This window comes from Fulmarus glacialis, unplaced genomic scaffold (genome assembly GCF_000690835.1).
Source record: "Fulmarus glacialis isolate BGI_N327 unplaced genomic scaffold, ASM69083v1 scaffold36412, whole genome shotgun sequence".
Taxonomy (NCBI): Eukaryota; Metazoa; Chordata; class Aves; order Procellariiformes; family Procellariidae; genus Fulmarus; species Fulmarus glacialis.
The window spans coordinates 30,402-47,217 of NW_009197849.1; positions in this window are offsets into that span (position 1 = coordinate 30,402).

Consider the following 16,816-nt stretch of genomic DNA (forward strand, 5'->3'; position numbering starts at 1 on the left):
TTACCCTTCACTTTTTTTCCTGAGTTCACAACCAGATTACGTGTTGTTAAACAGCTCCTGCATGTCAGAATGAGTGAAGCAATCTGTCTGCATCTCCTTCTTATCTCTCAGGGGTTTGTGCAGCACCTTGAGATTAAAGGTTTTACAGAAATGACCAGCAAAATGACCTATGCCCATTCCTCTTATTTTAAAACCACTACTGGTGTATTCACCTTAGAAACCAATACTAATAGGCCTAAAAATCCCTACAGTTGTAGTCAGTGCCATTTGTAGAGTAATAGCAGTAATAAAGCTGCATTTTCCCCATGCTCCTAGCAGAGTAACGTGGAGAACCAGCTCAGAAACTAGTAAAGCAAGGGGCACGATTATGATTTACTTGTTGAGAAACTTCTGAGAAGGGAACAGCTGGCAAGAGAGTATTTATGTGTCATCTGAAGGATGATACCTTCCACCAAGGCAGCTTAATCCATAAAGAGAGCAGCAGGATATCAGAGCTGGATACATAATAAATTGGAATCCTTGAGTGAGACTGAGCCCTTCTGAGACTGAAAGCACTAGTAGCACTTTTCCTCTTACAAATGAGAAATTATGACTATTAACTGAGACAGGCTGATGCACAGGATGCACTCCAAGGCAGCCACAGACGGCTCGTTAATTGTTATTGTAGGTTGGAGGGAGGAAGAAGTATTGTATGATCTAAACAAAGACCAATACCCTACAATGCCACAAAACAAACAAGAGCCAGAGACAACCATTTTCAATCAATATAAGAGTGAGGAGTTCTTTGAAAAGAAAATTAACACTTCTTCTTTTATGTTACCCAGTCTTTTCCTCTTTTCTGTAGATAAATACAGTGGACATGGCATATCTGACATAACAGGAATTGTATCATTTTCTCCATGCATACTTAATGTTGACACGTTTGTTCTTGTTTCTGACACATAAATGCAGTACATACTATATATTGAAATAGCAGTGTCAATCTGATCTCACCCCTATGACTGTATTAGTGTCAGGGAGGTTATATATAGGTGTTTATCTATAGAATTTCCACAGTGCCAATCACTGAAGCACTTCAACACCTCGGAAGTGTTACTAAACATACCCTCACAGCAGCCCTGATCTGTAGGGGCAGGATATCCTATCCCCATTTTGCAGGGGGGTAAGATGGAGATGGCAGGCCTCGCTCAAGGTTACACAGGGTAGCTATGGAGGAACGGAGAACCACATCGTATACCTCAGTTCCATTCCTGGGCGTCAGCCTAGGATGAGCAAGCATGTATAGAGAAGTAACAAAAATTTGGTATGAAAGCCAATCTACTCATTCAAGCTTATAGCTCTGAGACATCTTGGCCCTTTCAGCATCTCTCAGTCGTTACCTTGATCGACCCTCTGTCCTGGTTCCCCTCTGCTTTTGGAGGCTTCTTCAATTGCCTCCCTCTGAGCTGTCTGTCTCTCTCCCACCTCAGCTCCTGCTGCTTCACGCTGCTTCCTTGCAGCTCCCACCCTACCAGCCCAAGCAACCCCTCTGTGCCCTCCTGGCCCTGATTCAGCAGCTCCCAGGGCGACGCATCCTCGCTTCTGTCTTGGCCTCTTCCAGTCACCACAGGTCTTCCCTTTGCATCCATCAGTATGTTTGGCAGGCACAGGTAATGCCTTAACTTGACACATCAAAATCTTGGTCACTTGGACTTGAAACAAGATGATGGCAGGGACGGGACGGGACAGGATATGGCACATTTGGTATAGCAAAATTGTGCAAAACCAGTGCCATGTTGCCGAACGGAACAGCATTGCTACATGCTTAATTTTCTTTAACTTTGTATAATCCAGTATAACTACTTTTAATGCATGTCATGTGTCCAGATATCATTAAACACATGCAAAGTGCAATGTCACATAAGTCACCTCTCTCCTTTTGCTGGGATCCCTTAGCTAGGCTTTCTGTTCCTTCCGTGCTGTGCCCAAACTCCCCGGTCAGCTCCCGGCAGCGTGCACTGCGCCGCCGTTAGGAGACACTTAAAATACAAGAGAATCAACAAAGCCCAGGCTCTGTGCACTCAGCCACAGCTGAGCAAGCCCTGCGAACCCCAATTTACTTTCAACTTCAAGTCCTTATTTTTGCCACAAAATCCTTAGAAAAAACACGCCACTAACAATGTGGAACATACACACACATACATCCTGTGCAAGGATCACTCATTAATCACAATGTTATGCAAAGTAAATTTTCTACATCTTTTGTTCAGCTTATTTGCCTCTTACCAGTTAAACCACTTGCCCTAGAATTTCTTAAACTATTTGCAAAAAGATTTATCTTTAGGCAAAGAAATATATTCTTGTCTCTTACAATTATCCTTAAAATCAATGTTTATACATGCATACACACATGCACACACACTCTAACATGTATGACCGAGATTTAATTTGCATGAATGAATGTTGACTGTTTATGCAGGTCATGCTGAAAAAGTGCTAGTAAAGTCATTGAGCCTCATGTATTCCTAGCACAAAAATTACTAAAGAAAGCTTGCAGATGTATTTTAGCAATGGTTTAAAACAATTTTACTCATATGGAAAATAGCATTCCTCTCCTTGGAAAGGCAACTCCTTCCTTATCATGAGTCTGATTGCACAGGCCTCAAAAGGAGAAAACAATTTGTATCAGTATGTTTTCTAAACCTCTTTAACTGACTTGCAAAGTTTATCTGTACATAAAATGTGCCATGTTAAATTCTAATATCTGGCAATCTCCCAGGGCTAGCACTAGGGCTTTCACAGATGGGTATTTTTGGCTTCATGATAGCCAAAGTATTCTCTTTCTAACCTGAAGACATTGGACTCTGAATCTGTCACTGGTCCAGGACTGAATATTGCTTGTCCTGGGCTTTGGGCCAGTGTAATTTGGGGAAAGAAATTCCACATTTGGGAAAATCAAGAAACCATTATTTGGCAGTTTCTTTTTCAAATGGTGGCTCTTTGATGCTATTTGGAAATTTAAAATCTTGGAAGTGGTTATTGAGGAGGTGGATTTATTGGGTGTTGTGCAGGTGAGGTAGCCAAAGGTCAAACTTTGGTCTACCACATGGTGACTGCAACTATCTGCAACTTGGTTCAAACAATTTATCTCACAAGACATTGTTATTATCTTTATTTAATTATTTCTTTATATTATACATGCAAACTCCTTTAATAAATAACTCTAGAGGACGTAACCTCCTAAGTTTTTTTGTTCTCATATTACAGAAAGCAGTAGCAGACTAACGTGAGCGTGGTCTCATTACTGCACCCAGCGATCTGTCTGTAACCAGTTTTGCATGACGTGCATTGCCCTGCATCTTCTAAATACTGTGTATTCCACTGCGAGGCAGAGGTGCATGAGGGAAGAGCTTCTCAAGCAACGGTGCACATGCCCCTGGCCAAAGCACTGCACTAGCATCAGCTCCACCTTCCTCCAGCCTGTGCAATGGCGCAGGGCTAAGCTGTGTCGCGGCAGCTGGACACTGGCAGCTGCTGCCAAGTGACCTGATGACCAGTGATAAGCCATGGCCGGGCACCAAAGCAGCTCTCAGCTCTGCACTCGGCTTTGCTGACAGCACCTGCTGCAGGAAAAAAACACTGCTGGTCTTGCACTCTGTGCTCAGGATGCAGAAGCCGGGCAAAGGCAGGGTCTAGAGGTACCACAAGGTTAGTAAGACCGGGAGTGATCTGCTTTCAGCAGGTAAGGCACTAGCATGTCCTGGGGTGCAGGGAAGAAAGGGTATGTGGTGGGGGTGAGAGGCATGGGCTGGGGTCCTACATTTGTTGAGGGGCAGAAGGTATGGTTAGAAAACTTGTTGAGGGGGAAAATCAGTTTGTGCAAGAAGGGGAAGAAAGATGGAGGTGAAGCCCTGCTTGGGTGTCTCCTAGAGCTGCTTCTCCTCTGCAAAGAAGGCACGTAAGCAAACAAACCTGGGGAACATCCTGAACTAAGGTCTTCTGTCACGAAAACACACTGACATTCCCTACTCGTTTTACCCACTATCTGACATACTTTATTTAGGAGAATCATTCTGCTTCAAATGCAATTAGTTCTAAATGCTATTGTTCATGTTAAAACAATTGTTATTTTGATTGATAGTAAAAACCTACACACTACAGTAAAGGCAGTAGTGTCAGACACAAAGACATTACAAAATCTATAACCTGACCCTTTAAAACCTGACTTGAACTATCAGATTTGACTTATGAGACTAGTTACAATAGTGCTTCATGCAAAAAGCATTAGGTTAATGCTGGAGCAGGCAAAGTTGCCAAACACACCCTGGCATAATTAATCAAGAATATTTCAAAAACAGATCGCCTCCAAGAGGTTATTGATTTTCTGTCACGACACGTTTTCCTCATGAGGTGCTACAATGCTATGTATCTGAGATGTGCTGGCGTGTATTTTTCAGTGACTAAGCCTTGATCTATCTTCTTGGATCCCTGCCACTGGTGCATTGACATCTGCAACTACTCATGTTTGACAGTCTCATGCATGAGCTATGTGGCTTCCAACTTGGATGGGATTAGTATAGGAGACTTTCTGAATACTTCAAATGTAATTGAAAGCAGATAAATACAAGGATCTCAAGAGGGTGGCATACTTTTTACAAATGGAATCACATTAAATCACGCGTATACATGCTTAGACTGAGAAAGATCTCAGTGTTAAGCAGGACAGTACGCAAGAAAGTGTTTGCCCTTGTTCTTAAATATGTATGAATCCTGATAACATCACATCTTTCTAAAATCCAAAGATGCTGCATGGCTAAAATGTGGTTTAGACAAGCATGAAAAGGTACAGAAGGGTGCGGGAAGAGGAACGTATTCAGAGACTGGCAGGTGTTTTGCCTTTCATCCATGCTTGAACTAAGGCATTCACGTCTTCTGTGAACCATCCCTGCCAAGTGATGACAGCTGAAGACAAACTATACATCATGTAACTCAAGATTATACTGTTATAGTGTCAAATGTCAGCAAATAAGAAATGATGTTTTCTTTTAGAGCAAAATTCAACCACATTCCTTACATAGAACACATTTCTATTTACCTGTTTTTCATGGTAAATGTGGACATTGATATTGTAATCTGCAAATGTATTTCTGTACATATTTACTGAATACTGTAAAATAGAGGATGTAAATAAAACTGATGTTAACATTGCTGTACAGACTTTATCTTTCACATTTCCTTACCTTTTTAGACTTTGAACTCTGCAAACATAAGTAATCTTGCTGTAACGCAGATAATGTGGAGCTCAATAAATCTTTTAATGGGAAATGGCCTGCTATTTCCTGCTGTCAAATACCTGTTTGAGGATTGCAGTGACGGACAATATATAAGCATCACAAGAGGACAGCGACACTGAACATATGTGATATCAAAGGGCTCCAAGACAATCAGGTTGCAGTGGAGCTGTGATACCCATAGTATTAAAGCTAAGGGCTTCTCTGGGTTGTCTTGCAGAGTCTGGCCTGACTTTTTCTGTCCACCTTAACGTTGATATGCCTGTCTCTGTTTCCCTCACTAACAGCTCTGTCCCCAGCCAGGCTGATCTCACTGAGCTATCAGTGACCTGTATGGCTTTTCTATTTCAGACGTGAAAAAGGAAGAAGAGCTGGAAATGAGATGTGATTCTTCTTACCATATGGTAGCGTTTTTCCTAGCAAGGAGGGGAGCAGAAACTGTCACATGTGTAAGGTCAGTGGTTTCTGGGAGAGCAGTAGCTGAGCGGGAGGGTTGCAATGGGATGAGTGGTCTCATGTCTCATACTCTGGAGGACACTGGAGGAAGGAGGGGTTCTTACTCTGCCTGGTATTGCAGCTCCTGTCATGGAATAAAGTCCTCAAGGACTTCTGCTCCAGCCTCCCAGCAACAGAAATCAGCTGAGGTCTGAAGTAGTTAATGTGAGATACCTCTTGGTCTTGTTCCCAGGATCCTGCTAAATGTGGTCTGAGAAGTTCATCAGTTTGGTGATACTTGTAGTATCATAATGCATTTTTCTGGTACTAGAAAATTTATCTGTATTCCCCTATTGCCACAGGGATTCAAGATAGAACTTCCTTTGCAGTACCTGCTCGTAAAGCTGTACAATCAGTCATCTGTAAAGTTTTGCCATGTATCCTTCAGCTGGTCTGATCTCTTCTGTGCTGGGGGATGGATGCCAGTATGGGGACTGAGGTCACCCACACATGCAAGTGGTTCATGACACTTTTTCTTTAAATGTAAGAAATAACTTTTTTAACTGTGAGGGTGATCAAACACTGAAAGTCGTTGCCCAGAGATGTTGTGGAGTTTCCGTCCTTGGCAATATTCAAAACCTGTCTGGACATTGTCCTAGGCCACTGGCTCTAGCTGACCCTGCCTGAGCAGGGGGGTTGGACAAGACAATCTCCATGGGTGCCTTCCCACCTCAGCGACTCTGTGATTCTATGGCCCTGTGTCCCTAATTGCCTGGCTGTTACAGTCACTGGCCTTTATATCCAGTCTTGTCAGTCCTCAGTACCTCTTCTTCTATCTTCCCTCCCTGGCCAAGGCTGGGTCTGTAAAAAGTGGCTGCATTTTGTACGTGGTCTTTGATACCATTCCCTTGGTTCTCTGGAGAGAGAGCAGAAAAGGAGAGCTGAGCCACCCTGACCTGCAGCATTTCCACCCTGTGCACTTCAGTCTCTCTTGTTCAGACTCTCAGAGTATTTTCTAAATAGCCCTGTAACCGTCACCATTTTGTAGCTGAGGACAGAGAGACGACAGGAAGGCCCCAGTTCTACCTGTGGTTTCCTCATTGTTAATGATCCCATTGTGTGTGAACGTTTGTTTGCGGTGGAAGATTATGGAAATGCCTTTCAGGTGAGAATGGACTGGCCAGTCACTAGACACATTTCATGTCAGCTATAACATTGTTCTGTTGCAACTAAAATACTCAGAGTGACTACAAGTGCAAGAATTGCAGAGTAAACCCTTACAAACAAGGAAGATCACTACAAATGTGTCATTGAAGAGGGATAACAGTGATTCTGAGCTGCCTGAGACTATCTGATTGACAGAGGCCTTATACTGGAGAATGGCATTTGTTGGGAAGGGGAAAATGCACATTTAATTAACAGCACTCCACAGCAGTGATATTTTCCACGGGGAGGCGGCGGGCAATAAGGATAACTTCTTTGCTAAGGGGAAGACCAGAGAACCACCTCAAGCGCAGCTGGCCAGAGTGCAGGTGTGGGAGCCAGCAAGGCAGGCTAGGTGGGCACAGGAAGCCGGGCGAGAGAAAGAGACCTCTGGAAAACAGCAGGTTAGCTGAGAAAGGCTGGTTAGGGCCTCCATCTCCAGAACTGGAGCTGCAGCCACCTCAGCTGCGGTGGCTGAAAGACAGACCTGCTCAGATTTGGGTCTGCGCCCAGCCAGGACAAGAAGGTATGAGGCGCCCATGGTGGGGACAGCAAGGACGGCGGCTGCTCTCCCAGGCCTGAGAAGGAGGACTGAGTTAAGAGCATTGCAAAGGCATGCCAGAAGAAGAGACTTACCAAATACTGTTGGTTTATTCATCACAGGCTTCCCCATGGTATTTTTTTTCCCCACCAATAAGGTTGTCTTTGCTTTAAGCCCTTGGAGCCACCGCTAGCAAGCAGTTAAGCACTGCTGCTTAGGGGCACCCATGTGTGTAATTCATTTCTGCAAGTTTCTAGGCAGGGTCTTGTGCCAGTGCTATTTTCAGCAAGAATACCTAAGTGATCGAACCTGGCCCATTTGACTGGCAGCAGTGCTGGGTAGAGAGGGTACATAACGTACGCCCACGCCAGGCTGCGTGCTCGGCGCTCTTGTTTCTCCTCTGCTGCTGCTGCTGCTGCTGCTATAGTGCATTCTTAGTGGGTGACTAAACCTTGTATTGGCATTTCTGCAGAAGGTACCTGGCAGTAGACTGGTATAGTATTTTAATTACTTGACCTATTGGCCTACCTTGTTTAGGAGTCTTCTTTAGCCCTATAACCGACTTCTTAATGCTCTCCACTATTGAACAAAATTAAAACATAAGGAAAAGCTTGCTGCACTGAAGAAATGTCTAAGAGCAGCAGAACTACTATAAAAAGACTTGAAACTATATTATGGTCCTTAGATAAATTCTAAACTTTAAACAGATTAGCTCTACTACATTCTCCAGTGTATGACACTGCTTTCTCATCTCAGGAATATCAGTTATCATTTTGCCATTTTGTGGTTGTTTACTGCTCCCCTGTCAGGAGGTCAAAGCCAGAAGAGTCCTGGTGGGAAGTCCACAGCTACTTAAGGGCTTGAAAGTACTGACCTCAAACATTCACGGCAGCGGGAGAAGAAAATCACGTGGATAAAATCCAACAGTTTAGGCACCCAATCAAAGCAGATTATTTCAAAACTTTTTATTAAATATGAGCCCATCTGCCTCTCTAAATGTCAATGTAGACATGCTAGAGGAAACACAAAAAGGCCAGAGGAATACTTGGGCTGTTGCCTGTGAAATTTATTCTTGTTCTGACCCCTCTCTGCTGGTGAAAGCAGGGAGCAACTGGGGGCTTAAAACTAATGGACTTCAGCTTCAGGGCAACTTCAGACAGGGTCCATGAGTCTGAGCCCAGGCTTAGCAGCATGCATCCCAGTGACTCACATGGTAGAGATTCAAGGATTCATGGCATGCCTTCAGCTAGGCATATCTTGGGAAGCAGAAAGGATGTAGTAGTAGGTTAGAGAGCCAGGAACATCACAATAATATGTGGGAAGGAGTTCCTGTACTGTTTGCAATCTCCCCTTCCCAGGAAAAGTCACAACACATTTAGGAATAACCACAAGCCTAAAGAAGCTAATAGAAACTGCACTTTGGTCTCCTCCTCCAGTCTGCTTTCAGATGGGATCAAAGGGCTGAAATGACTCTAGCAACGTTAGTGGATGACCTCATGGTGGCTATGGACATACTATAAACCTCTATGCCACAACTGCTGTCTACATAAATACTCACGCTGTCTCCCCCACACAACAGCTGAGAACCTGGCAAACACCAACCAGCCTCTAGCACTCCTGTAAAGCAGGGAAGCACTGTCTGTGTTTTAAAAGCAGAACTGAGTTATCAAAACTGTAAATTATTTGCACACAGTATGTAAGTGGCAGCACTAAGAACTACGCCTCGATCCTTCAGGAAACCTTCTCTGCTGATCCTTCTCCTCTACTGGTAGCTGAGACACAAGCTCCTTCCCCCAGGCAGAAGGTTCTCCCTCCGTGCCGGGGCGAATGAGCTGGCGGTGGGGCGTGAGCGCTCTCTCGGCCGACCCCCACTGCCTGGCTGGGTGCTGGTGACCGGGGGGCATCACGCTGCAAATGCTTCCTTCACCCACGCAGGACTTAAGGAGCTCTCTACTGTACTTCCCCCAGCGTGCTTTACAGATGATGGACTGTTCTGGCCGAAAAGCAGAGAGGCCTTCTCACTCTGCGTCTGGGAGAGGTCAACAGCTCCTCTAACCAGCAAATCCTTGTCTGAGAGTTGAAAATTGCAGATATGGTATTAAATCAACTGTTTACAGCTGCTTTTGTGGGGGGAAGGTTAATACAAAAATCTTTTGTTTTTGAGAAATGAAAGCAATGTGGATTTAGGCTTTCTTTTTTTTTTATCTTGAAAGAAAAAAAACAACTCTAGTTTTTCCCCTGAATGATAAAAAATAATTGAAGTATTTATCTGATTCAATCTGAAAAGCCATTTTTCATTAAAAAGTAGTCTGAATTTAATATGTGACCAGCCCTGGTGGTAAAGTAATTCACCAATGATGTTGAAAAAATGTCCCGATGCCTACTAGAATTCCTTTGTGAAGAACAGATGCATCTAGTGGGACTGAAATATAGTTGAAATAGGAGAAAATATTTGGAAGATCTTGCTAAAAGTAATTTTTCATCAAGGACATTAGCACTCTATTTGTCAAAGCATTCAGAAAGCTCCTTAATTCTGCTGGACTCATTGCAATGCTGCTGCCTATGTTGGGACAGCAATAATCTCCCATTTAATAGGAAGCCACATTCTTTCATTTTGGGTGAGGATTTGCAAATGGCAGTCTATTCATTCATTTATCAATTCCAGATGTATTAAATAGCCTTTCAAACTGAAAGTGGGGAAACAAAAATTAGATTAATTTTAATATGGCTTCAATCTTCAGTACATTATACTATGCTTTCTGCCCTCTAAGGACTCCTAAATCACTTCAACTACCATTTTGGTGCCTTGGTTGTATTGAGAGCAGGGAAACCTCCAGCCCTGACTTAATTCGGGATGAGCCACCACCACCTCAAGTATTCTTTGTTTTCCTACCTTTCACCTGTCTTTTCTCTATAAAATCCGTCTTTCCCTTTCTACTTCCAGCCTCACATTGCCTGGATGCTGCTCTGCTCCTCCATTCCCTCTCCACTTGTGCTGCATGGTGTGAAGACGGGTGTTAACAAGGGCTTCATCAGTGGATGTCCTGTCTGGCTTTTGGTAGGGAAGAAATTCCCTGGCCTGTCCTGTGTTTCTTCTTTATGCTTTATTCCGGCACCAGACACAAGAGAAGCTACCGCTTCATTCATAGCCACAGCGAGAGGCAGGCTTTCTAGAGACAGTGCAGCTATGAAGTCCTCCAAGGAGGACAGCTCATGGAAGTTGGAGAAAAAGCATTCTTGGTTAAGGATGCTCAAATTTAAAATGTGGAGTGGGAGAAAAGTAAATTAACCACATCATTGGTATTTTTAACACTGTGAAAGGCAGCATTTCCCAGTCTTGCGAGGACAGAAAAAAAAGAAAAAGGAAGCAGTGGCAAAACCCAAACCAACCAAGCACCCAAAGCTCAGGGAACATAAAGGGGGGAGGCAAAGTGCAGAAGCCACTAGAGACAATGCATTGCAGATCACAAGTGCCAGTTCTTGCTATTAATATGGCACAAAATATTTATGCTCCTTGCTTACTTCTTAGTGAGAGATGGGCAACTTACCTTGCATCTCGAGCGGGTGTGTGCGAGGCAAAAGCATACAGATAGACATAACAGAGCAGATGGAGAACATATGAGTCAAAGCACACTCTGTAAACAGACGTTACAGAAGAGGATAGGTGGAAGAAGACTATTTTTTATTAAGTGCTCTCAGCATTTCCTTAGGAGCCTATTCCTTTAGCATAAGGAAACAGTCCTTCTTGTAAGGAACTGAAAAATATTTATTTTACTGATTGCTTTGGTAGAGCTGTAAGTTTTGGGAATCTGAACTATAAGATGAAAGCTCAGCACTGATAACGATATTTGCATAAATGTATGTATCTTAGCCTGGAGGCTGACACGGGCTGAACATGTAACATACAAGCTGTATATTTCAAAGAGAAGATATACAGCTTTCCAGCATTTTCTCATTTCCGTTTCAGTTCTCCATTCTTTCTTGATCTCTTTTTAAGAAAGAATGAAAGATGAGGGAAGTCTCTGGATATCACTTTTTTTTTTGCATTTGCTGACATAAAAAAGGGAAAATCATGGGGAGAAGGATAAAATGGGAGGAAGAAAACCCATAATGGTAAAAATCCAAACCACTGAAGTTTAAGCTTTGATGAAAAAACAGATTTAAACAACAATTATGAAAAAGAAGACAAAGGGTTTTTTTTTTTTGTTGGAAATAGCTTTTAATTATTCTATTCAGCCTCTGATACCTTCCAACTATAAAGTGCTAATCAGTACAAAACTTTAAAATTCATCAAAAGTTACATAATGCACTTTAATTATGTACCTTATTAATGTACTTTAATAATGTCCATACATAGATACATTAGTATATCTTGTATATATAAAACTCCTACCATTTTAAACCTAAGATATCAGCAATCTTAAAACGTCATGCACCTGCAAAATAACATACATTGTTGATTTCACCGTAAGCATGTATGTATGAAAGCTACATGGATCTTCTTAAGATCCTGATAAGGAATTTTGGTTTCTAGAGGCACACCTCTTTATAGTATTTTCAGAAAGAAATCTGCTGCAAGTTTTTATTGAAGCCTACATGCAACAACCCAGCAGATCAATTACTCTCAAGGTTTCCACTCAAAGATGAAGTACTCTAAGATTCACTCTCCTTTCCCTCCTCTCTCCTCTCTCCTCGTCGTGTTTGAATTCTGACGTTTGCTTGCTGAAAGGATGAGTTAACTCAGAGGCAATGTTGCTATATTTTACCTTCCTAAAGAATGGCCAGCAAGGAGGGCCTGTTTTATTTCCCTCAAAGCCATGTTGCCATAATACCATATTGCATTTGATATAGTCAGATGACTCTTACAGTCCACATACATACACATGGAAATGATGTTGCCACTTCTGTATCTCAAATAATCTTTTCCACAATGACTGGATTACCTAAAACCACTTAGATAACCTTGGTGCAGCTTAGATATACGAGAAAATTTAGCATAACCCGTGTTTTTTGCCAAATGTTATTTTTTAACACTTCCTCCCATGAATCCTAAACCACTTTTTGTTATTCATCTCACTAACCATTCATGGATGAATGGCAATTACTGAATGTCTTAGAAACAACACCTTGAAAATGTCATTCAAATCAATTTTTCAACAGCATGAAGGGCTAGGAGGTAATTCACACTTCTTTTATAATAATATTCTATAAGAGGTACTGTAGTCATCTGCCTTCCCGCCACCCCCTCCAAAAGTAAAGGATTATAAATTCACTCTGATTTAGTGCAGCCAAATGTACCAGGCAGAGAAAAACACTGCAGACAGAATAGGCTATTAAGACTGGTAAATTATGAGAAAAGCCACCTCCATCATTGCCCAAAACCTAACCTGTTCCCCCTCAGCTCAGCAAAAGCATGGGAGAAGAATTCTGCAAGGCTGAATTTTGCTCCTGAAAAGAGCAATTTATCCACGGCCAGCAACTCCAGAAGCATCCAAGCCCAGCATCTTGAACACTGCCTCCTTCTAATGAGAGGAGAGCTCAGAACCTCACTTTGGTCTCTTAAATATCAGCTACTTATTAACACCCGTAGGGTCCTTCTTCCTGAATTGGCATATACACCTTAGGGGTTCACTGAACCTCTCTCTCCTGATCCTCGGATGTGAAGACAACATTATTCCAGCATTTGCTCATATCCAACTCTGCCCTGAATCTAAACCCAGCAGCAATTCAAGCCCCAAAGCTGGAACAAAGGGACTAGAGACCCTGTGGCTAAAAGTCTGTTCCATCCTTTCAAGTGGCAACTGGTGAATGAGGAGATACCAGCTAAGAAGTTCATGCCACAAGATCCGTCCTGCATCTGACATTTGGGACCAGTTTCTGCTGTTGGCACCATGTCCACAAAGCACCCTAAACCAAAGCAACAGCAGATTTGAACCTGTGTGGAATGCATGAAGCAACCAAACCCAAACCATCTCTTTTCAAAGTCTGCCTGTATCACTGACAGCAGATGTAAAAAAGCATCAGCACTGCCATTGCTAAGCGAATTTCCACGGAATATTCTATGTACACAGACTAAGACTAAGCCAAAGGAATAAAAAAAAGATGGGGAAATACTGCCTCTTTCCTCTAATCAGACATGCAGACCAGGCATCTTCCTGTAAGTCAGTTCCTTTCAGGCAAAACCTCTGATAAATCTCACAGCTAAGGGTGGACCCACTTTATAGCACGACATTTGAACCTAAGCTCATTGCTTCTGATGACTTCATATGAAGGATGCTGGCACCACACAGTCAAGGACACCATAGCCCAAACTCGTCTCAAGGTGGATGCTGCATAATCTCTCTCTCATTTGATGTACAGAACTGCAAGCACTTGCCATGAGCCTCAGCCTTACAGGGCTGTTGGGGAGGCTGCAAATATTCTGCTGTATTTAGGGACTTCTCCAGCTCTCCTGGTCAGAACAGTTTAATGCTCTTTCAGTCTGACCACTGCCTCACATGGGAAAAGATTTCTCTTCCCTTCCATCACACCTCGAAGCAACACAGCTGACTTGCAGGCCAAAAAAAACCCCAACCGTTTGGTTTTCAGCATGTTCCAGGACAATTCCCACAGTCTCCATCATGGGGTTGAGGAGTTCATCTCATGCTCACCTGATAAGATACACTCTTCCCCGTAGCTCATCTGCAAGCACTGCTGAGCATGACCATCACTCTGTGTGGCACTTCCCGCATGGTGGAAGAAATACCCCAAGAGAGAAGGGGACCTTCTACGGTGCCTAGTTTCTGGGCTGCTGCAGGCCCAAACAGGTCCCTCAGGTAGGTCAGGGGAGCTTCAGAGACTGCCCAGTCTGAAAGTAAAGCTATGATGTCTCAGGACTAATTTTTAAAGTTAATTCCTCATGTTGTTTACAGGTTTGGACTTTCCCATTTTTAAAGCAGTTGAAGATTTAACCTCCCCGCGGTGCTCCCTAGCAGCACTGCAGCTATTGAGCTGCTCACGCGTTGTCTGTCTGTCCCATCAGAGAACATTTCCTGTTAAAAGAATTTTTGGCACGGCCGCTTCATTCTGTGCAGGGAGCAGAAAGTCGATGCACAGATTAGCAATTGATTTTCTAAGAAGTACCCCACAAATCAGGTCTCCTCTCTCTGTTTGCCTTCACATTTCTGCTGGAGCCTCTATAATTAATTTAAACAGATACAAGCACTTCTCCTCCTCTTCTTTTTGATGCGAGCTGTTCCAACAGACTGTGCAGCGAAGCTGCAGCAATTCAAAGGCTTCCGCTCCCTGCGCAGAAGGGAGCAGCTGCAGGAATAGCTCTTTGAAGAGGAAATGGCACCAATGGGACTGGCAGGCGGCTCAGAGCTGAGCTCAAACAGCCCCCGAAGTCCTTGGGAGCATCTGAGGACATCAAAAGAGGAAAGATCTAGGCTGGGAGAAGCCTGAAGAATTAATTTAAAAGACTTCCCCCCATCCCTGGAGCTTTCTTCTGTGTAAGCAGCAGGGTCTGAGAGGAAGAGTCTTCCTCAGATTTGGCTCAGATGATCCTACTTATATTGAAAGGCTGGAAATACAGGGCTGAACACGAGGGGCGGTTGCATTCCAGGTTTATTTATTAAACTATGAATGTATAAATATGTATATAAACAGAAACATACCTATACAAATTTGTATTCCTGTATATTATTAAAAAGCTACTGTATTTCTATTAATATAAATAAGCATACTACCATATTTCAAAGTGACCATAAGCCACTCACAGGGCTTCATGCATGTTTAACTGGTTAACTGATGGACTCACTAAAGTGATTTATCTCAATGAAACTGTACTTTTTTACAATGATTGCAAATATATTCCTCTGTTATTTACAGCACAGGACACACTTTCCTACTATACTATTTAAGTGATTTATAGCAAATTCAATCAACAAAATAAAGAAATCTGCTTCATACATATGAATTTGTCCGCAGGTACATAGAACCATAGAATCATAGAATCATTAAGGTTGGAAAAGACCTCTAAGATCATCGAGTCCAACCGTCAACCCAACACTACCATGCCCACTAAACCATGTCCCTAAGCGCCTCATCTACACGTCTTTTAAATACTTCCAGGGATGGTGATCCACCACTTCCCTGGGCAGCCTGTTCCAAGGCCTGACCACTCTTTCAGTAAAGAAGTTTTTCCTAATGTCCAGTCTAAACCTCCCTTGGCGCAACTTGAGGCCATTTCCTCTCTGTCCCCAAAGTGTGTAACACCACTGACTTATGGCTGAACTTGATAACTGATGGAAGTTTCTAGTGCTGATTTAACTGTCTTCAGACCTAAAGGGACTGTATCCAGCGAAACCCTATGGTCTGCGCCGCTCCTGCAGGACTACCCCAGCTGAAAAGTAGTTCAAACAGCAGTCAGTTTTTAGTGGCAGGCCTACAGTAACAGTATTAGACCAAATACATGTTCTTTTCTGAAAGCTGTGTGCTTCCTTAATTACTTATGTATAAATAGATGCCATTTTACTACACTCTGCTACTGCGTGTAACCAACACGTTGTCTAGAAAAAGAACTGACACAACACATCCTGCAAATGCCTCTTTTTTTGTCAGATTGCACTAATTATATACCTACCGCATCAAAATTCTCCATCTTTGTCCTCCTAACTGGCAAATTCTGCTTTCTCCCATCAATTTCACACTGTTCTTCTCTCTTCACTTTTGAATTTTGCTTTTGGAAGAATTTGAGATCATGGACGTACAAGCCTGAGTTAAGCGGTGCACAGACCTACTGTGTGTGCCTATTTATGCCCACACTTCTGCCCATCCACTGGCAGAAACGTGGAGAGCCTTTTTTCTGAGACCATGCTGAGTTTGGCAACCCTGCATCCTGGCAGGAACTGCCCTCAAACAATTTTGCTCTATAAACAGTTTTGCTTTGCTATTAACATTATGCCCCATTGTTCTGATATCACCCAACAAATTATGATAAATCATTATATTGTGACTATTTTATTATACATTGCAATGAACTGACTAATGAACTTCATTAAAAACACTTCAATTTTCCTAAGTATATATGCTGCTTAACTGAGTTACTAGATGATGTGGAAAAATAATATAGGGAACTAAGATGAGATCAGTGGAGTAATTCTCATTTGCACTTTTCTCTGAAGTGCAAGGTTTGCTGATACTCCTTGACACCTCACATCTTAGTTGTATTTTCGACGTCTGACGCGATCAGCTGTTGAGAGACAAAAACTCCACAGCCAGTTGTTTATACTTCTGACAGCAAAATTAAAACGCAGAGCAGGAAATAAACTGAAATGGTCTCATACTCAAACGGAATATAAACATTCTGCTTAATTAGGTCACTAAG